The sequence below is a fragment of the Sceloporus occidentalis genome, unplaced genomic scaffold (genome assembly GCF_023333645.1).
Source record: "Sceloporus occidentalis isolate IW3139 unplaced genomic scaffold, rSceOcc1.0.p SCAF_120, whole genome shotgun sequence".
In the NCBI taxonomy this organism is placed as follows: Eukaryota; Metazoa; Chordata; class Lepidosauria; order Squamata; family Phrynosomatidae; genus Sceloporus; species Sceloporus occidentalis.
This window is the reverse complement of record NW_028317100.1, coordinates 1,480,879-1,503,765: the sequence shown is the minus strand read 5'-3', so window position 1 is coordinate 1,503,765 and position 22,887 is coordinate 1,480,879. Positions and strand designations below refer to the sequence as shown.

The 22,887-nt window shown below is 41.8% G+C and overlaps 1 protein-coding gene across 1 annotated transcript in view; it reads left to right on the top strand.

Annotated features, from left to right (window-relative positions):
- Nucleotides 1-10,702: 10,702 nt before the first annotated feature.
- LOC149282258 (actin-binding LIM protein 2-like) overlaps nucleotides 10,703-22,887 on the top strand; it is a 47,072-nt gene continuing 34,887 nt past the window's right edge. The window contains exon 1 of the mRNA XM_089498400.1: nucleotides 10,703-10,772. The gene's annotated coding sequence lies outside the window, so the exon portion shown is untranslated. The remainder of the gene's footprint in view (nucleotides 10,773-22,887) is intronic.

Here is a 22,887-nt window from a genome sequence, read left to right as displayed (position 1 = left end):
CTTTATGCCTATCCCATGCATGTTTAAATTATCTTACTGTGTTAGCCTATACCACGTCTCCTGGGAGGCTGTTCTACTTATCTACCACCTGCTTAGACATAATGTAAGGAAGTTTTTACTTTCCTAATCTCCTTACCCAAATCTGATGCAAAATATCAGAAGAATTTCTTGTGAGACCAGCATCTACTGGTCAGATTTTATCAAATGGCTACAAATGTCATACTGAACCCCCCAAATTTTTTTAAACACATGATAAAAATTTGTAAACTTTGAGTACAGGTTGAGTTTAGTCAAACATGGGCAGTGCTGAAGTGGCTATTAATAGGACCCTGCCAACATGTCCACTATGGCATGTAAAAGGTGGGAGAAACGTTCCTAACCTCGTTAACGGAGTGCGGTAACCTACCAGCTATACCGGTAATACATGTCATCAGCGAGGCGCTCCTAGGCTCTCTAAATGCCTTGTGGGTCAGCGGTCTTCATCGAGGTTCCTCTCAGCTCTAAGAAGTATCACGATTCCCCAGCATTCATCATTACATTTGGCATAAAGTAGAAATGATCGAAAACATATTTTTCCCATAAATATATATATATATAATTATATATTTTTTTTTTGCAATCTCAATCAAACTTTAGGTAATTTAAAAAAATATTATTTAAATTCCAAATGTAGGCAAAAGCTGGATGTACGCTGAAGCAGCTGCAGACTCTGATAATACTCAGGCAAACTGGCTGAGATTGCTGGGATTTAAAGTTCAGCTGCGGTGCCAGAGATTGCATATCCCTAGTGGGAGGCTAAACATATTTTAAAAACGGTTGACTCTAATATTAGAAAGTTGGCCGAGCCTCTTCTCGTGTGTGGGAAACGTAGGAGTCGAATAACCGTCTGCAGCGAGGAGAGGACCACAAGCAGGGTTGCTGTTACTCCGTTAGTCTGCTGCGAGTGACCTTCCAACGGGCTGCCTCCATACGCCGTGGCATTCGCTCAACTTCGAAGGTTGGCTGCTGAGGTTTCTTGCCCCTTGCCAGCGCTTTCCGTGATAACGACTGCCAAGGTGTGTCTGGATGCCGGAAGAAGATACAGGTACTCTGCGAAGGGTATTTCTTTTCTCAAATGTTTTGTGTCTGGAAACCAGTAATTTACTTTAATATAATAGAATATTGGTTAATGGTTAGCAGTAGGTAGATCAGTAAATCATATATGTCATTGATTTCTATTATATAGATCGCATACTCTCACATCATCGGTCAGCACATGGCACCAGAAGATGAGAGGATTGGTAAAATGAATCAATCAGAATTATCTGTGACTGTGTTAATGGAAATTAATGTGGGGCTATTTACCCCAAGTCTATGAATTCACCAATTTTGTTCATAAAAAAGGAGAATATTAAATTAACAACTACATAGAGAACAGAAAATAGTCAGAGCATGCTAAGAGCGCAATATCCGGTGATTTATTGTGGAAGGAGCAAGGGGTGCGATGGCATCACATGTTGGAAAAGATTGTACTTTTTAATGGCTAAGTAAAGTATAATAGATTGCAAGCTTTTGAGACTACCTACGTCTTTTCTCCATTCATTATGAAGAAGACACCTAGATAGATTCAGATAGATTCAGAAGCTGGCATCCTATGATACTTCAGTTAGCCAATAAAAGTATCATCTTTAGCAAATTTACTATTTTTGTTTTAACGGCTAACACACTACAGCTCTATTCTTTGTCAACGTGTGTCCTCTGCCTTCACCATTGTGGACAGGCAAGGGTATTAGTAAATAGAGCTCATTGCCTCCAAAGGCACAGATGCCCTGTCACTAACGGTGGTTCAGGCTGTAGATCCTCGCTGCAGTACAAGGAAAGGCGCCCCAAGCGGTGATGACGAGTAATGCAGGAACAGATGGTATAGGAGCAGACAATCGGATAGTCGGGGTCATGAGCAGAGATCAGGACTGGCAGCAAACACGGATAGTCGGGGTCACGAGCAGATGTCAGGGCAGGCAGCAAACAACGGATAGTCAGGTACAAACTGAGTTCAGGTAAAGGCAGGCGGCAAACAACGGGTGGTCAGGTTCAAGCAGAGTTCAGGCAACAAAAAGGCAAATAAGATACAGGAACGCTAGTGTAGGCAATAAAGGCTCTATCACAGGCAAGGTATAGCTCTAAACTGAGGGTTTAAATATCCCTCCATCCCTAGATCCTCCTACCCACCTAATTAAGGGGGAGGAGGAAAAAAGATAAAAGGTCTCTTTAATCCCCCTAATGAATATTCATGCGCGAACGGCTCTCATGACGTCTCGGCGCGCGTCCCGTCTAGATCACTCGATCCACACGGGGGCGCGCGTCCCGCAGCAGGACGGACCTCGCCGCGTTTCCCGCGAGGGGGACGAGCCGGGAGCTGCCGGCGCGAGCTGCGTCTCGGTTCCCCCGCACGAGGACACCGCGGATCCGCCGGCGAGGTAACATGCCCCTGCTCCATGGCTAGACCTCCAGGGCTCTTTGGTACTCAAAGGTCACTTCACTGCAGTCCTTTGACGTTATGACGTATCTCTCTATGATATATTTCCTTACAGAGTCTCATGAGCTATAAATACATTAGATATCAGTCTATAATATATGACCATTATTAAATGTATTCCATAAAACATGTAAGAACATGTATGGTGATTTGGCTGGTACCAGTCCTGTTTTTCATTGATTTCACAGATTAAATTGAAATAAATCCTGAATGTAAAGAAACATTATCCTGATTTTACTAATCATTTGTAGGAAAAACCTGCATTAAGAATATTGTATTTCACCCAATGTTCTATAAGATCTGAGTTAAATATAGCATTTATTATTAAAGTGTTAAACACGAGCTAAAAATACAGTTGTAAGTAACACTAAATAATCCCTGAGAAATGTTTATGACAATTGGAGAAACAGTGTTGTTCTCCCATATTAAGCTTAAATCTATCTATTTAGAGGACATGGGCTGTTATAGGAAATGTAGCTGCTATTTGGGGATAATCTGTTTACCGTTGGAATGGCACGTTAAGAAATGTCATCTGATTTATGCAGTGACAAACAACTTGTTTACGTGCAAGTGGCACGAAATTTCTGTAGACACAGAGGTTAAATAGAAATAGAGAAGAAGAAATGAGAAGTGAGTCAGAAGTAGTGAAAGCTCTGTCACCGCATACAAATCAGGAAAAGAACTACTAGAGGAAACCGAGGAAGGTGATGGAATTATACAGAACGCATTCTTGTCAAAGAAATCTCTACCAAAATAGTGTCAAAACTGGAAGATCTGGATACAGTAGGTGACAAGAGCGCTTCTGGGTTCCACGGCCCGTGGCAGCTGTGGCAGCCATGGTCTTGGTGTGCCCCAATTTATATGGCGATCGAGGGCTGGGATCCATGGATCCCCCTGAATATTTAGTAGAAGACAGCTTGCTATGCTTATAAGACCAGCTTTCAAACTGAAATTACTTTTCTACAACCCCGATGTTACCAATCCTAGGACACATTCAGAAAGTGGTTATTGCTGAATTACAATCAGTGCTTTCCTGCATCAAAAATTAACCATAATTGTATTATTTCTTATTTGTCTTTTGGTGAAAGTTGATGCCTTTTATTAGACCAACATAAAACATATGTAAAGTTACATACATACAGACTTTTGGGACCTCAGATGTTTCCATCGGAATAAGAGACCTCTGAGGTCACAAAAGCTTGTGTAACTTTACATCTTTTTCTATGTTGGTCCAATAAACTTTGACTAAAGACTCCATATTCTTTTGGGCTGTGTCCATTTCCCTGATTATTATCTATTAAAGGGGCCATCTGGTCACCGCAGGTCAGTGCTATGTAGCAGGACCATGAAGGCTTGTTTAGTGAAAATTAAGAAATAAAGCCTTTCTTCGCCAGGGCTTGGTTCTGTGTATGCGCACACGGAACATAGTTGGAACACCATTACAGTAGAGACCGATGGCTATGATGATGTCATTTGGGAGATTAGAATGATGGGCAGGACAGTGTACACCAAAAACTAAGGAGAGAACTCCTGCATTTGCATGCAGTAAAATGCATTGAAGTTCATAGAAAATTGACTGCATTTGACATGAAAACAGAGCTGGAGTGGCCCTTTAAGCTGTCTGTAAATTGGATAGCGTTCTGTGCATTCCCACGGCTATATCTGGGAACCTTCCAAGGCCAGGCTCCCCCTCTTCCAGGGGTGTGGCTAGTCTTAAGGGGATGGGGAGTGGGTGTGGTCAAATGCAGCTGTCCTGCTTGGAAAAAGAGTTACCACGAGACCCCAGGATGAAGGATTTCACCCGAAGACTCTGGGTAGTGTTCCCAGGCTGGGGAATCTTGTTAGACCCCAGTTACAAGTCAGATTGAGCCATAATGTTCAGCTGTGGTACCAGGCTAAAGTATCTCAGTACAACTCCCATCATGCTCACTTAGCCTTTGTCCATTCCTGAAAAATATAAAACATTCTCTTTAATGCATGATAGTTTTTCTTACATACACAATTATTCTACCAGCACAAGATCGGTTTTGTTCTGTGGCCCAGCGATATCTCGTGTGATACTAACATGTTAACATAACATAATTTTAGAGAAAAACATCTGTTATGGACCACTGTTCCCATCATGCCTCGGCCTCTTGGCCTTTTGGCTAAGATCAAATGAGTGCCTGTGAGAGAGGAAAAGCAAGTTTTTTTGACCTTAAGGTCAAGCAGGTTTATGAAGCCAATGGTGCATTTTTGGACCCCCCCCCCCCCAGTTTGGGGCTGTCTTTGGTAGGGGCCCTCTTCAGTAGGGGCCCTAGAAGATCCAGTCCTTTCTTAGTTTCTACCAGGGCAGGGAGATAGGAGCTGCATATTCCCCTGTAGGTACTGTAGCCCCAGAAGAAGAACATTGAGACTTTGTTACTTTCATTGATAATATGAAGCACAAGAAACGATGGGCTTCAACAAAGAAATGTCTGTCTAGCTAAGCGTGATGGGATCAGTTTGAGCAACAGTAGTTACCAGTCCCTTTTTATTAGCATATATTTATGTGGCCTTTCCCAGTCGCATTATAGCAGTGCCAGATCTCAGCGTGTCGAGTATCTGGCCAGTTCAGATGACAGCTATTTCTTCTGGAGCCTGCATGACTCCTTGCTCATGTTGCCTTGTTACTTGTGGTTACCTTCTCATTCAGAAACACAAATACATTCCCATTCTTTCAGTGAATATTCTCCTGCTATTAATTTGAAGGGTCCAGCGGTTTTGTACATTCAGATATTTTCTCTGGCTGCTTTCTGATTGCATTCTGTGCTCAGATATCAGGAAGTAATCACCATGCGAGTTACTACAGCGAAGGATGATTGTGAATTATTCATTTCACTGCCCATCCGTGGTTTCTCAGGTTTTGCTAGCACAAGGGATGTTCCTCTCTTTATTATTTATTAAAGGGAGAGTCTAGTGTCCCATAAAGCCCTACCAATGAAGAATGCATTGTAAAGTACTTAAAGTACATTAATATGCACTCTTTAGTGCACACAGGGGCTCACATGAGCCATTACTGGAGCTGGCTGGTGGTGAGTGTACCACTTGTGTGATTTGGCTGCACACCTCTCCTGGTAGTCTGAGAGCAGGGAAAGAGGTGAATGCATAGGATAGGATCCATGAATTTGCAAGAAAACCCTACTATAGATTTCATATAATAGCTGGAGTGTACCTTGAAGCTTTAGATACATGAACATCATGTCGCAATTTGGAAACTATGTAGTCTTATTTAGAAGCTAAGATGTTCTTAGGAGCCCTGGATATGTCCATTTGGGTCTATATACAAATCTTCGAAAAAATCTAAACGCTCCAGATTTAACAGATTTGCGGGCCATGCTTAGTGGTTCATTGAGACTTTTGAAGTCAGCCTTTAAGCTAGATAGAGATATGTTTATTATATGGTGTGGTTTTTTTTGCATGTGTGTTGTGTGCGGTAGTAATTTTTATCTTTATGAAATTTGCTATGGACTCAAACCCCATATCTTGTGTTTGCTAAGGGGGAGAGAATAGGTAGATCTTGGTGTCATCAGCATACAGGTAGGATGTGAACCAGAAGAGCGCAGTGTCCCAGAGACCAAGATCGTGAAGAGTTTCAAGGAGAAGAGGGTGGTCCACAGTGTCAAATGCAGTAGAATGTTTATAGCAGAATCCAAATTGAAGAGGGTGAAGCAAAGTGTTGGAGTCAAGAAACTTAGTTGGGAAATTGAGAAAAAAGAAGCCCAGACTTTGAGTATTATAAGTGTCACTTTGGGGTGTACCATTTGAGAAATAACCCATGAGACAAAGGAATTCACCCATCCTGCTTACCTTCATTAATTTCCTGGTAAGTTGCATATCAAAGCTTTGGCTTCTTTTCTAGAGTTTTCAAAAGCATGTTTGCTCTAATCCAAATGTTGGGCATATTGCATTAGATGGTCTTATCCCTAGACCAGAGAGAGCAGTAACAGTGTGACAGAGCCTTACAAGTCAAATTGTGTAAAAGTCAAATTGTCCCAGAGCGGGAATGAGGTAACCCTGGCCTTTATGGGCAACGACCACCTGATGACATAACTGCTGCCGGCAGCTGGAAATGCACGACCGCATCCTCCGTTATTATTCTCGTGTATTGTGTGGCCAGAAGTATCCGGCCGCTGGCCACACACTGAGGGAAATGTGCCGTTGTCAGGCAGTGGCCCACTGTGCTAGATGTCCAGTCCGAGCCTGCTTTAAAATCCAGCTACCAATAAGTCACATAAAAGGTCTTAGTTAAGCCCCACCCGCTGGTCATGCCACTCCCCTTAAAAAGTAATGTCCCTTTTTAACCATTTGTAGTAACGGACGGAAGGCAGTGACTAACCCTGTAAGAGTAAATGTTGTAGGAAGCAAAATCCGTATATAACACACACACCAGATACTACTGGTATCCATGACAATGGGATATTTTGTTTGGCTCCAGATCTGACAAACAATTAAAATACCAACCTCTGTGAGTCATTCTACATGAATCCAAGTTGCCAGTATGAAAATTAGACAGGTTTGAGAGGAAAATTGAAAATAATCATAAATAAGTCAAATTATGAAGTAGTTATTAATTATTGATTTATAAAAGCACCATCGTGTCCTGCAGCGCTGTATAACAGAACATAACAAATAGTACATAACATAAGTTTTCACTTACAGAAAGAAACGGTAAGTGGGGCCCTGCTCCAAGAAGGGGCTAACCTCTTATTAAATAGAGAGAATATTACACAGGAGGTAAATGTGCCATTTGTTGTGATAGGCTGACAACATAAACACTAGATTAATAATAATTATAATGTATAATAAATAATATTGCTGGCCATAAGTACAGTTCTATTGCAGGAGAGCGATTGGGAAAGGTGAGCTAGAGGTAGGCAGGAGGAAAGGAGTTAATCAGTAGATAGACGTCAAACAAGAAAAATGATGTCCAAATTACCGTAATTATTTGTTCAATGTGTTATGCATTAGTAATAAGAATATCCAAGACCATAAATAGTCCTTTAATGTATAGCTGTGAAAAGTATAACTAGAATTCCTCATTTAAATGGTTGCTTGTAGCAGTTTCTCAATTTAAAGAGTAGACAGAGAGAGAACTCGTATAAAGTTGAAGAAAGAGGTAAAGGGCAGAAGAGTGTAGTAAAGCACCGATATGGAGCAGGGAATGGTTCGGCTCCAGTACAGGGAACGAGTAGTCTGGTATGGGGCAGCATGATTATTCTGTGGGCTTGCTTGCTGTCTCTCTATAATGCTATCCGTACAATGCCCCCGCACAATGGCTCGGCTAAGGCCGCTTCTTACTTGTTGTGACCCCCAGCACTCCATTTTGTGTGCCAGCCTGTTCCCAGGCCATGCTCACCGCAAGTCTGGTCTCAATAGATGGGGAGAAAAGCTGCTTTCATTGTGAATCCTCTCTCCCGGACACCGTCAGTGACGGTGGAGTTCTTGCTGCTTCCTTGGCTCTGCCTCATGTTAGCCCCGCCCCTTCCTTGGCTCCATCTGGTGTTACTTTGTTACCCAAGTCTGTCTTATTATGGAGATTCTAGCAAAAAAATTATTTTTTTTCCTTTCCACTGCACAATGTATTTGCTCAAAAATACTTAGTTGCCAGTGCACAAGCAAGCAAATATTTTCTCATACGCACAGCAGGAATACCTGCTTACCTTACCTAGCTGGTAAGGATTCTTAAGTAATAATGCAAACTTGCAATTTTTATTTGCCAAAAGCCTTACAAATGAAGATTTTGCCCATCACCATATCAGTGAAGCAGAATAAAGGGACAGGTTACTGTTCCTGACACCGCATCTAAAGAAGAATGCATATCTTTGAATTCTTCCAAGAAAATGAACGTTCTTAACGGATGTAGAATTTACAGCCCTCCTCTCTGGGTGGACAATTCTTGGCACTGATTGGCTGCTTGATCTCAATGGGATTGCTTTCTGCACATGCGCACAGGGGTCTGAACCCTGGCGGCAGTGTTCTCCGAGCCAGTGCTGCAGCTGACCGAAGGTGAGTATATAAGTATATCCTATACAGAGATATGTATTCAGCCGAAAGCATCCCCTGCACGTCAACTATCTGAGATAGCGGGGAAAATGCGTATGGGGGGATTCTGTAACATAAAAATGTAAAGGGGTCACGCAGCTATCCTATGCATTAAAGTTCATGTAATGGCTGGAATGCCTTTTTTAGGGTTCTTCACAAAATCAGTTTAGCTCTTTGAAGAATGAGAACATCGGTGATACAAAACATGCGTGGGCGAGGAAATGAACATCACTTAACCAGCAATCTCCAGAATAGCTCACGATGTGCGAGTCACAATGGGAGGCAGGGTATAATTTGTCACGACACACCTGTGCAATGCTTACGGCAATAATCGGTAATTTTACCATTGTTACAAGCTGATGTAATAGTATGGTGAAGTAAGAGAAGGTATAGATATTAGTTTGTAACAATGCGCAGAGGTTCTCTATTTATAAAGACATGGGCCACCATATGTCATTGGAGAGTGGTAGAGTACGTGCTTGGGTGTGATGCTTGCCTTCATCTCTTCCTCTGCTCAAGAGATTGAGAACTACAGGAAGAAACTTCTCTATGGAACGAGTTCATCTTAATAAGAAAAGGATTGAGTTATTTTCCTATTTTCCTCTAGATGGGATCTGTAGTCAAATTTGACCTTTATTGGACCAACCTAGAAGATGTAAAATCACAGAAGCTTTCAGGACCTCAAAGATTTGTTCTCCAGATATGTTCAAAACAATATTTTTCTAGTTTTTTAATAAGCTGTGTCCAAAAGAATTTTTTTTTTTTCTTTTCATCACATCACAAATATCTTAGACGCTCGATGACCTATGATAACAATCAAGCAGTCATGTTCATGTTAGCGCAGGAAGTTACAGAAAACGGGTGGCCGACTAAAATGTAATTTTACATTTTAATAAAATATGCTACAATTTCAAATATACAGTTTAAATAGCAACGCTCAAAATGAACATCTATTATTTAAATATCAAATTTAATCCACTCCATATTGTCGACACTCATTTCTAAATTACTCACCTTCATTATTCTGAGCGGCTTGTAGAAAATTGCTGTCCCTTTCCTGTAGGAATTAATGAAATGTTTCTATTTTGGATTCTTGGAATTGTCTCTGATGAATTTCAATATAACTATTATGAATAATTTGGTTCAGGCTCCCCGACATTTGTGTTTCATTTTATTGCTGACTTACTACGTCCGTTCTCCTAGATTTGTTGATACGCTGTCCTTTCCTCAAGGTCAAATAAGAATTCAAGGTTACCATGAAATGTTTTTTAATGTTTAATAATATTTTTAATGTCCTTTAGGTAAATGTGGTCAGATTACATAGAATGAAACACCACTCCTCTCCTCACCACTGCCCGTTCTCCATTCTGTGGGGGGCAGGGGGGTGGTCAAGGTAGATATGTGTGATGATCATTCCCAGGGTAGACTACCCAGAGCCCTCCTTCTTCTGGGTGAATGCCTTCATGAGGGGTATGGCTAGTCATGCGTGGGGCAGAGAAAAGAGCTTCCCGTTGCAGTTCACAAATGCATATTAAAGTACTTTGAGATGCCTTTATATTTGCTCAGGCTGCATGGGATTAATCCTTTCACAGGTGAACAAGTATAACCTTTTGTCTATGAATAAGTTGGCGAGTGCCCAAATTGCCCATGATATCTCTGTTGCAGTTATCAAAAAAATTTAGACTATTGTTAACATCGTTTATATTCTATTGAGTCGTTTACTGTTTTTTTTTTCCCCCCAGTAAATGCTGGAATTGTCAAGTAGTCACCCAAAATCTGAGCTACCCGGGGTGTAGTTGCCTCTTGCCATGCCTACCCTGTTGATCTCGCTTCGTTACCCAAAATTCACTTTCTAGCACACATTGTCCTTAGATTGTTAGATTGAATAATTTGTAAAATCCATTAAAAGTAAATAGTAAATATTTCTCATATCTCTCAAAATCTCATATGATCTATTATGTCTATTAAGACAACATTTAGGTAACATTTATGTTATGGTGAATGATCACCTTGCTAACAAACTTCTTCTTGTCTTTTCTTCCTCCAACAGTGTCCCAGCACCAGGCTGTGCAAAGCCAGCTCGACAAGCCACCCGGGAATGCGATCCTTTGCACCAACTGCGGAAGCCCCTGTAAAGGGGAGGTATTGAGAGTGCAGAATAAATACTTCCATATCAAATGTTTCACATGCAAAGGTAGGCACATCTAATAAACATATTGCGTAATAAGTTCAAAAACTATTATTGCCCCCCCTAGGTTAATCCTTGCCCCCCCCCGTTGCCCCCCTGCCGAATTTGGAATAAAGTCGCAACGCAACTTTATTTTTTTTTTAATGCGGAGGAGAGAGAGGGGCCCCTAGCAACCGCTCGGCGCCCCCCATTCTCCTTCACGAGGCCTCTACCTCCGTCGCGGTGCCGGTATTTCATGCCGAGCGCCGAAATAGGACGTCATATTTCGGCGCTCAGCAGTGAAGCAGCGGCCACCGCAGCAGAGATCTATACCTGCTATCGGCAACTGGGGCTATATGGGCAGCAGGGGCATCAATACACAAGGGGCAAAAACACTAAGGGGGGTATAAACGACAATGCAGTGTGAAAAATCCATCCTGATGTAGACGTCGTGACGTAGATTATGTCCTGCTGTTTGTGTGTTCTTGGTTATCAGTGTAGCAGAGCCTGTCCTGGTGTATGTATTTGGGTGTTGGTGTGGCAGAGCCTGTCCTGGTGTGTGTTTGGGTGTTGGTGTGGCAGAGCCTGTCCTTGTGTGTGTTTGGGTGTTGGTGTGGCAGAGCCTGTCCTGGTGTGTGTGTGTTCGGTTGTCAGTGTGTCAGAGCCTGTCCTGGTGTGTGTGTGTTTGGATGTGGGTGTGGCAGAGCCTGTCCTGATGAGTGTGTGTTTGGATGTCGGTGTGGCAGAGCCTGTCCTGGTGTGTGTGTCTGGGTGTTGGGGTGTGTGTTTGGTCATCTGTTTCCTGGCACTTAACTTACAGTAGGAATTATTTAATTTATATTTATCCAGAGATAAAATGCCCTCCTGAAGTTGTAGTGACTTCAGGGGACAAAATGTTCAAGGCCCTAAAATCATTTAGTGGAAAAGTTATTTATTGTGTTATAATATTTATTTCAAGGATTAGTCGCACTCAATTGTGGCTTCAGGCTTCCCATGTTGAATGATCAAGTATTATTTTAGCCTAATAACAAAAGTATAATTCCATAGTACATTACTTTTGGAAATTATGAATGCCCCCCCCGTTTGACTGTGGTATCTTGTGTGCCCCCCGTTATATATTGTTTCTAGAGTCGCCACTGCAAGCAGACCCTGCTTCGTCATCTTCCTCACGTTGCTCTTATTATAAAGGCTGGGTGATGCCCATTAGAACTTGGGGCCATCGTGACACTTTAGTTGCTGTGGGCTGTGGACAAGTCTGGATTAAGGAGTTTTGGGCCCTGGAGCAATTACACAGGAAGGGCCCCTTTTCTGGATTTCCTGCCTTTTCGCAACATCTTTTTTTCTTTGCTTTCTGTCTCTATCTGTTGCACCTCACTTTTTTCTACCTTTTTTATTTTATCTTGCTTATCTGCCTTTTACATTTTTCATCCTCTTTCTAACTTCCATTCTGCCAAAAAAGAAAGTACACCCTCTTTGAATTCTATGGTTTTACATATAAGGATATAATAACAATGATCTGTTCCTTAGCAGGTCTAAAAATTAGGTAAATACAACTAGGGCTGAAACAACTAATCGATAAAATTTTCATTATCGATTAGTCGAATCAATTTTTATCGATTATAAAAAGAGTTTTTTTCAGAGCAAATGCTCTGAAAAACTCCTCTCCTTATATAATCCGACCTCAAACAGAGATCGGATTATAACACTAAAATCCAGATCCCCCGCAACGCTGCAGGGGACCTGGATTCCCCTCACTGTCGGCCGACGGGTGTCCGTGCGATACGCACAGACAACCTCCGTCTCTCCCCTTCACTTCCATACACCCCTACGACTCCTCCCCCCTCCCATAGACCGCTCTGCCTCTCTCCCGACTCCCTGGTGCTTTGTGAACCTCCGTTGCTGACAGGCATTTACACTGCAGCGTCATAGAAGCCTCAGCGTAAGTGAAGGGCAGTAACGGAGGCTGTCTGTGCGATGCAGACCCCCACCGGCTGACAGAGAGGATGATCATTTGCAGGAGACCTCAATTCTCTGTCAGCCGGTGGGTGTCTGCACGATGTGCACAGACAGCCTCCGTTACTGCCCTTCACTTACGCTGAGGCTTCTATGAAGCTGCAGTGTAAGTGCCTGTCAGCAACGGAGGTTCACAAGACACCAGGGAGTTGGGAGAGAGGCAGAGCGGTCTATGGTAGGGGGGGAGGAGTCAGAGGGGTGTATGGGAGCCACCCTCCCATACACCACTCTGGCTCATCCCCCTTCCGTGGAGTATGGGAGAAGGCAAAGTGGTGTATGGGAGGGGGGGAGGAGGCAAAGTGGTGTATAGGAGGGGGGAGGAGGCAAAGTGGTGTATAGGAGGGGGGAGGAGGCAGAGTGGTGTATGGGAGGGGGAGGAGCCAGAGTATACTATGGGAGGGGGAGGAGCCAGAGTGGTGTATGGCAGGGGGAGGAGCCAGAGTGGTGTATAGGAGGGGGAGGAGGCAGAGTGATGTATGGGAGGGGGAGGAGACAAAGTGGTGTATGGGAGGAGGCAGAGTGGTGTATGGGAGAAGGAGGAGGAGCCAGAGTGGTGTATGGGAGGGGGAGGAGCCAGAGTGGTGTATGGGAGGGGGAGGAGGCAGAGTGATGTATGGGAGGGGGAGAAGGCAGAGTGGTGTATGGGAGGGGGAGGCGGCAGAGTGGTGTATTGGAGGAGGCAGTGGTGTATGGGAGGGGGAGGAGGCAGAGTGGTGTTTGGGAGGGGGAGGAGGCAGAGTGGTGTATGGGAAGAGGCAGAGTGGTGTATAGGAGGGGGAGGAGGCAGAGTGGTATATGGGTGAGTTATAGTGGTGTATGGGGGGTATAATGAATTTCAGGGAGGCAGAATGGCATATCTGGGGGAGTTAGAGTGGTGTATAGGGGAGGTAGAGTGGTGTATGGGGGGTATAATGAATTTCAGAGTGGCATATCTGGGGGAGGTAGAGTGGTGAATCAGGAAGTATAATGAATTTCACGGTGGTGCAGGGAATTTATGGGGGGGCGGAGTGGCATATCAGGGTGCACAGTGGCATATAGGGAGGTATAAGGCATAAATGGGGGGCGAGTGGCATATTGGAAGGTATAAGGCATATAGGGGGTATAAGGCATATCGATATTAGGCATATCAGGGGGGCATAAGACATATCTGGGGGTAAAAGGTATATCAGGGGGCTCAGTTGCATATCACTGGCATATAAGGAGTATAAGGCATATCGGGGGCACAGTGGCATATCAGGGGACACAGTGGAATCTCTGGCATATAGGAGGTATAAGGCATATATGGGGGAAGAGTGGAAAGCTGGGGGTCAGATGTGCATAACTGGGGGCAGTTTGGTAAATAAAAGAAAATATAAACAAGGCTTTTTTATTAAATATGAAAAATAGTTAACATATGACTTAATATTTACTAATAACTTTGTATTAAAACCTAGTTTGAGAAACACTGTGTTTGGGTTCTTGTAGCTTTTATTATTATGTCGGTAAAATAAGAAGGTGAATAGAGAGAGAGAGAGGCCATTACAATAAAGAGATGAAAGTGTAAATTGTACGTTTTTTATTACATTATTTTAAATTTAAAAAAATTCATTTTTTTATCCGATTAATCGAAAAAATAATCGGCCAAGTAATCGATTATTAAAATAATAGTTAGTTGCAGCCCTAAATACAACCACAGATGAGCAACAACACATGAAATGTTACCCCGTGTCATAATTTATTCGACAAAACTAAAACCAAAATGATTGCAATTCTGTGTACTTAGTTTTTCACACATGGCTTCTACATTTTGGCTTTATTTTTGTTGATTCAATCATGTAATGTATCATGTGTTGTTGTTTTTAGACCTGCTAAGTAACAGATGATTGTTATATTGTCCTGATATATAAAACCATAGAATTCAAATAAGCTGTACTTTCTTTTTGACACAACTGTATATATGTACGTATGCAGTAAATTGCTGCAGGTTTCCTCAGAACGCTGGAGGCCCTGGAGCAATTTCTCCATGTGCTCTGCCATTAATCTGGCCCTGGCTGTGGAACCCATGTTACTCTGTTATCTGTTAAGTATCACCTAAACTGATTGCATGTCATCGCCGTTCTACTCTGCATTCTCAGTAGAAACAGTGACGTCAGGTTATCAGAGGGTCCAGACCCTTTTTGGATGCAGTCGGGTTGCAGTATTCCCTTTTGAGACCGCTGTATATATGTACGTAAGATGGTGGCCACACCAGTAACTGGAATTGCTGTTCCACGTATCAGGATCTGATAGAGAAAACAGAGAGACGATCAAATACTATGTCCAACATTCATTATATTATGTGAGATACATCAAAAAGAGTATTGAATCAGAAACCGTAATTTATAGAAAAAAATAACATAATTTATTGCAAGTTCATGTAAGTGTAGAAAAAGTCCTCACACTCAAGGTAACTCAACCCACTCTTAATAACCCACGGCTTAAGAAAATCCAACAGATACAGATGTAGCTTCTAAACGAGGTGTTCTAGCAAAAGACTGCGTCACCATTAAGGCAAGATGGTGGATGCTGCACAGCTGTCTTAGAGGTAGATGCCTCTTAAGAATTTCTGACACATTACGCATTGTGAATTCGAATAATGGCTTATACACAGCACACAGCATCTCAATAATAAGCAGCACCCCCTTCCAACACTTTAGTTACATTAATGCAGGACTTATAATAATTCATCTGATTAATGAATCCACTCAGAAGCCTTAGATGTTAATACTTTTATAATCTGGCGTTCACAAACAAGAAACGGTAATTGAAACAGTTATTGACTCTGATGCTCTGTGTTTGCCGGACAGGCGGTGTTTTCATTAGACTTGTGCATTCGTCTTCGGGCGAACATGAAAACGAACACGAAGAGTGCGTTTTCGTGTTCGTTCCGAAGACACGCCGCGGAGAAGACGGCGGCGGTAAAACGTAGGCGAAGACGAAGACACACACCACGAAGATCTTCGTGATTGTCTCCGTCTTTGTCTACCATTCTCCCCCCCTCTTCTAACTTACTTTGTCTTCGCGGCAGTTCCCGGAAGTGGAAATCCGCAGGTTCGCCGTCACGGGTTACAGGGCAGTGCGAATGAGCCTATTGGTCGCCTACAGGGACCTCCTCTGGCATCAACCAATTGGTTGATGCCAGAGGAAGACCCTGCAGGTGACCAATAGGCTCACTCGCACGGTCTTTGTAACCCTTGCCAGCGAACCTATGGATTTCCGCTCCCGTTAACCCCTTCGATGCTGCGTTATCTAACACAGCATCGAAGGGGTTAATGGGAGCGGAAATCCATAGGTTAAAGGGCCGTGCAAGCGACCAAAAGGCTCACTTGCACGGCCACTTAACCCTTTAAAAAAAAAAGTTAACCCCTAACTAATTGAACAGGGAGGGAGACCAGTGGGATCTGCCGGGTAAGTTGCAGCATTGAGGTTTTAAAACCCCAATGCTGCAACTTACCCTGCCGATGCCACTGATCTCCTTCCCTGTTCAATTAGTTAAATGTCCGTACGAGCGACTTTATTGTTCGCTCGTACGAACATTTAATTAATTGAACAAGGAGGGAGACCAGTGGGATGTGCCGGGTAAGTTGCAGCATTGGGGTTTTAAAAGTCTGCACGAGCAACCAACAGAGTGGCTCGTGCAGACTTTTAAAACCCCAATGCTGCAACTTACCCGGCACATCCCACTGGTCTCCCTGTTCTATCAGTTAAATGTCCGTACGAACGACTTTATTGGTCGCTCGTACGGACATTTAACTGATAGAACAGGGAGACCAGTGGGGTGTGCCGGGTAAGTTACAGCACCAGGACCCTAAAAGTCTGTACGAGCGACCAACAGAGTCGCTCGTACAGACTTTTAAAATCCCAATGCTGCAACTTACCCGGCAGATCCCACTGGTCTCCCTGTTCTATCAGTTAATAAATGATAGAACAGGGAGACCAGCGGGATCTGCCGGGTAAGTTACGGCACCAGGAGTTTTAACAGTCTGAACGAGCGACCCTATTGGTCGCCAGCAGGGGGCTCGTCTGCCATCAACCAATGGCAGACGAGCCCCCTGCTGACGACCAATAGAGTTGCTCATACGGACATTTAAACTCCTGGCGCCAGAGCGGCTTTAACCCCGTTTTAACCCCTTAACCGGGGAAAACGAAGAAAACCCGAACACGAAGAATGTCTACGAATATTCGCCCGAAGAGAAGACAGGACCAGGCGAATATTCGCGGAATACTACGGTTTTTTTTTTGCCGAAGACGAGCACGAAGACGAACACGAAGAGCCCCCTGGTGCCCAAGTCTAGTTTTCATTATAGAGACATACACCTTAAGTACAGATAGAAGAAGTAATTTGGCCATCTGCTCAGTTTAGCCATAGCCGTGAGCTCTAACACTGGCTCCCACTGTAAGAGTTCCTGGGGGTCTAACTAGACCCCTTGTTCAAAGTAATATTTTCTGTTCCAGACTGGTCTCTTCAAACATACTTACACATAACTTTAGTTTGCTTTCTTTGTTAATGAGGCTGAATTATAGATTTGGAGGTAATTGGCAGCAATCGCCCAGCAACCCAGGGTAACATCTAAATGTTCCCAAACCAACTGTACGAATTACTGAAACGCTCCAAAACAGGATCCATCTGGGAAGATTCTGACCTTTCTCTGCTGCTGTTTGGCAGTATGGTGCTTCCTCACCTCTACGCCAACAATAAAGCTCTGTAAAAACTGTGATAAATGCCATTATTTTCTTACTGTTTTCATGAGCAATAATACATATTGTTTGTGCATGAAAACCACATCACCGATGAATCACCAAGAAAACGTGTTTTTTTCATATTTTTCCCTTCTGACGCAGGGGTTATTATTGAAATTGGTAGTATTTCTGTATACACACACGTATATAATATGTACACGCATAGTGAAGCGTGCTCTGTCTAGTCACGAAGTGGTATGTTCACGTTTGACATAAAACACGCAACTGCAAAGTAAAATATATATATATATATATATATATATACATATATATCACTGTTTTGTAACATATGCAGGATAGCCAACCACAGAAGTAGAGAGACTCTTGAGTGGAGAGGGCTCTAATTGTGAGCTAGGCTTTTACTTCATTATTATGTTTTCTGGGTATTTATTCAATTGCAAGTATTAAAGCACGGTTTATCAGAATATGGCGTTCTGAGCCATATTGCCTTAGATGACCATGCTTTCAGACCCAGGAAAAGTGACTTTGCTAAGGGATTTTGTTAAAATAAACAGTATATATAAAAACTGATATACCATCAAATAAGATTAAAGACTAATTTTATTAGCGCTTCATCATCTAACGTCCTTTTAGCACCATGGAGTGAGCCATGCTTTAGAAAGGAAAAACTGTCGAATCAGAAACAGCAAATTATACTTGACCTAAATGACCTAACTGTTTCTTCCCGCTGAATGCGACACATTTTATGGCCGTCCTAAATTTATCTCTGACGTCAGCTTTGGTCCCTCATATTTTTATCCGAATGGAAAACTCAGGCTCAGGGGAGTGTGACGTGCACCTGAAGGTACAGATTAGGATCGGCGCAATAATTTGCTACGGTTGGTTTGAACATACTCCATACACAAAAACAAAAAAAAACATTCAGTCTCCTTGTAAATCTATGTGAACACATACATATGGTCAGTGGCATGGGGATGATCTGGGATTTTCTTGGGGCAATCGTCAGTCTGTCCACACTTACATGTGTGCCTATTCACTAAGAAGGTGATTGCTCAGTAAAGTTAAGGGTTAACTCAACTGACCCACCTCAACTTCTGTCTCACAGTGTTAGGACCTACTAGGTCCCATTGTTGGAGAACTTAGGGTGCTGAAAGCTAGCAGATGGCTGGATGCTGGCAGACTGCCGGATGAGCAGGTATACGGCAATGTGATGGCAGATGGCATGAAACCGGAAGGGTACAGGAAGCCAAACAGACAATATCAATCAAGCCGGGCAGACTAGTAAATGAGGTCAGGAGAAAAGCCAAGGTCAAGATAGGAGATATTATCAGACCAAAAGGCTAGGCAAAACTTGTAGTCAAGAACAAGTCAATGGTCAATGCTGAAGGGTCAAGCTAGAGGTCACAGGAACATGATACAAGGGATATCCTTGCTGTGGATGCCCCAAAATCCATCCCCATTCTCAATACGTGATGAGCTGGACATGCTATGAGAGCGATCTGGATCTAATGATCCTCATATGCTTATTAAGTATTCTTAGGAGAACATTTTCCTGAGCCGCAATACACTGTTCTGGAGTTATTTGGCTGTCGCTGTGTACTGTGATCTGACAATCCCTTTCTTATTTTTAGCCTTTAGTTATATATTATAACAGATACTGATCTCTTTTTAATGACTGAGCTATTTACAGGGCATTTTATCAAAAATAACTCAATACTTAAGACAATCCACCTTAAATATAGTATTTATGACATATCCCAGATCAGTTTCCTGGAAACCAGATCCACAAAGGCCTCAGGAAACAAATCTTATACCAGCAGCTATTCTTAATTTTATGTTTGCAGTAAAGGCTCTTCGTAATATTACAAATAGCTTATTAAGTCCAGACAAAAGAGACCATAAAAAAGGAGTAACAAAGGCTGCCCTAGCATTGCTTACTGAAAATTGCTAGAAGAAACTGTTCAAAACATAAACTATTAAAGACATTTTTCCCCACAAAAGTTTGGTCAGTGCAGCTTCTAGCCCTCTAAACCATTTATCCGGAATCCACACTTGTGAGGCAGACAAAACAAACAAAACCTGCGGGAGAACAATCATCTTCACTAAACTCACTCTATCTGCCAACGATAATGGGAGTTTAGCCCAAATCTCCGCCTTTTTTTGTATCTTTATACCTAATGGGATAAGATTCTGCTTCATAAAAAGCTCGACTTTACTCGAAATTTTAATCCCCAAATATTCCACAGGATCCCCCTGACTCAAAATCTTAGAGGAAGAGTGCGTATGAAATATGCCAAGCTTACATCACCGGAGGGTGAGGGTGGTTGGGCATTACCCCATTTCAAATTATACTTTCTAGCTACGAAGATTCAGAATTTGAGGTTAGACGAATATGGAAGATTAATACGGTTTCTTTTAGAAACTAGTGGGACCTCTAACCCCATTGAAATGTTGGAGATGGATTTACAAGTGGATGGGGAGGTTGGTTATACAACTTTGGTGAAATTATAAAGGAAAGTATGGCAAGAAACTAAACGTATTTGTAAAATTGAGGGAAGTTTACCCCATACACGTATATGGCACAATTTAAAATTCAAGGAGTTTCACAAGGGTTTAGGGAGAGACTTAAAAAAGGTATTAATTTTGTTGGTCAGTTGTTTACTACTGGCCATATTAAGGGCTTTGATGAGCTTAAATTTGAATATGGTTTGGATAATGGTCATAAATTTTGGTACAATCAATTATTACATGCATATAATTACACGGAAAATAAGAAGTTTTTTGTACTTGAGACACATGATTTGTTTGAATTTTTACAGATAAGGACTATAGGGAAAAAGACACTTAGTATTATTTATAAAATGTTGCTTGGAGAAATGGATATAAGGTTCCGAGATAAGATTAAAAGGAGGTGGGAAGAGGAGATCGCCCCGATTGACGAGGCCTCATGGAACCGTATTCTAATTAACACAGGGTGTTGCACTTTAAATAAACAATATCAATTCACTCAACTTAAAATTATTTATCGGCTATACTACTCTCCGCATCAGCTATGGAAGATTAATTGTAGAGACAATTCAGATTGTCCCAGATGTGGGGCCCTTAATGCGTGTTTATTGCACTTATGGTGGCAATGTGATATGATAAAAAATTTCTGGGACGACATATTTAATTTTTTGAAGATTAAATTTAATTGTAATGGTGTAATAGATCCAAAGGTTGTAATACTAGGTGATGTAGAACAGTTTGGCAGGTTAAACAAACTCTTCAAGAAAATCTTTTTTTTTAGGAAGATTATTGATTTTGAGGAAATGGTTTGATAAAGGAGCCCCCGCACTACCCCAGTGGTTAAATTTGATTGACCAAATTAAAAAATATGAACAATATAGAAGTGGAGAATCCAAAAATAAAAAGAGGGACTTCCAATTTACTTGGGGTCTATGGTGATATATAATTATTTATTTATTTTTATTTTTTTTTATTTTTTCCTTGCAGACACAGGGCGGGTTGGGAGGGAGGTTATAAATTTGTGAATACTGTTTTGTTTTTGTTTTTTTTTTAAAAGAAGAAAAAAAAAAAAAATTTTTGGTTACCTAGGAGTTCAAATGTCATCCCCATTTTGTAATAGATCAGTAAAAAGCAATGTATGAGATACAGTTTGTACTTAGAGGGGCAGGCCGCTCATTTAGTTTATTGTTATTTCAGGACGTTATTTATTATACATAATATATATAACATAAAAATAATTTAGCGCACACCCAGGTAATACTATTCAATTAAAAACCCTTCTGAGGCATATATAGGGGATTCGGTCACACTATATGCAGTGGCATCTCCAGCTTTCATATTTAGGGGGGGCACATGGGGGGCCAGGGACCAAAGTAGGGGGGCCGATTATAAAACGGTACATATACACTATATATAAATATATATATATATATATTTATATATACACACACATTAGACGAGCATTTTTAACTACATAATATGTACTTAGTTATTTTTCAATCTTTAATATTAGCCTGTGCTGACAATATAAATATATATATATATATATATATATATATATATATATATTAGACCCTGCTGCCGAAATATAGAAATATTACACCCTGCTTCCGATATATATTGATACTAGCCCCTGCTGCGGATATATACTTATATTATGCGCTGCTGCTGATATACATAAAAATTATATCCTGCTTCCGATATATATTAATATTTGACCCTGCTGCCAGTATATATTAATATTAGCCCCTACTGCCGATATATATTATTAGTCCCTGCAGCCAATATTGTCAAATATTAGCCCCTGCAGCCAATATATATTAATATTATCACCTGCTGATATATATTAATATTAGCCCCTGCTGCCAAAACATATATAAATATTTGCCCCTGCTGCCAATATATATAAATATCAGACCCTGTTGCCAATATATTTTAGAGTGAAAAAATTGGACCCTACCCAAGCATTTCCTTGGGCCCCGCTCAACGCTCCCTTGCATGCAATCACTCTCTCCGCTACCACTCCAAAAAAAAAATATTTGCCACACTGACTGCAGATCAGGGGAAGACTGTGAGAGTCTGTCCTGCACCGAGAGGTCCTCTCCCCTGTAATCATCCCCAGAGTCCCTTTGTCCCCTCATTCACTAAACCATACCGCTCTTTTACTTACACCCTGTAGTTCATGTATAGATCAAATAAACAACACATGGAAACAGCACATGCAACTGAGTAAGATAAAAAAAAAAACTTGTATTTGCAGGTATACATAAATAATGTATGGAAACATAGCATTGCAGGTATAAACCAAAAGAACACACAAACCCAGCATTGCAGGTATAGATCAACTGGAAATCACATGTACACTCAGCACTGAAGGTATAGATCAAATAAACAACACATGAAAACAGCACTCCAGGTATTGATCAACTGAAAAAGACATACAAATCCTATCTTTGCAGGCAAACATAAATAATGTATGGAAACATAGCCGATACAGATCAACAGAATAACAAAAAACCCAGCTTTGCAGGTATATATCAATTGGAAATTACATATAAACTCTGCATTAAAAAGGTATAAACCCCCCTAAATTACAGGCATAGATCACTGGTCGCACACCCCAAAGCCAACCCTGGCGTCCACATTGCCCACATAGAACCTGACCAGCACCTAAATTACACATACATAGGACGTGCCATCTTTGTCGCCAAACAGCCCAGCATGAGTCAACATTGTCCCCAAACAGCTGAACGTACGCCATGTTTGTCCCATAAACACACTACCTGTGCCATCTTTGTCCCCAGTGCTTAAACACCTTGCTTATACCTTCTTTGCTTTTTTGACAAATCAATAATATACCTATGATTCACACAAACACTTTTACAGCCTCGCGGGGAACAGT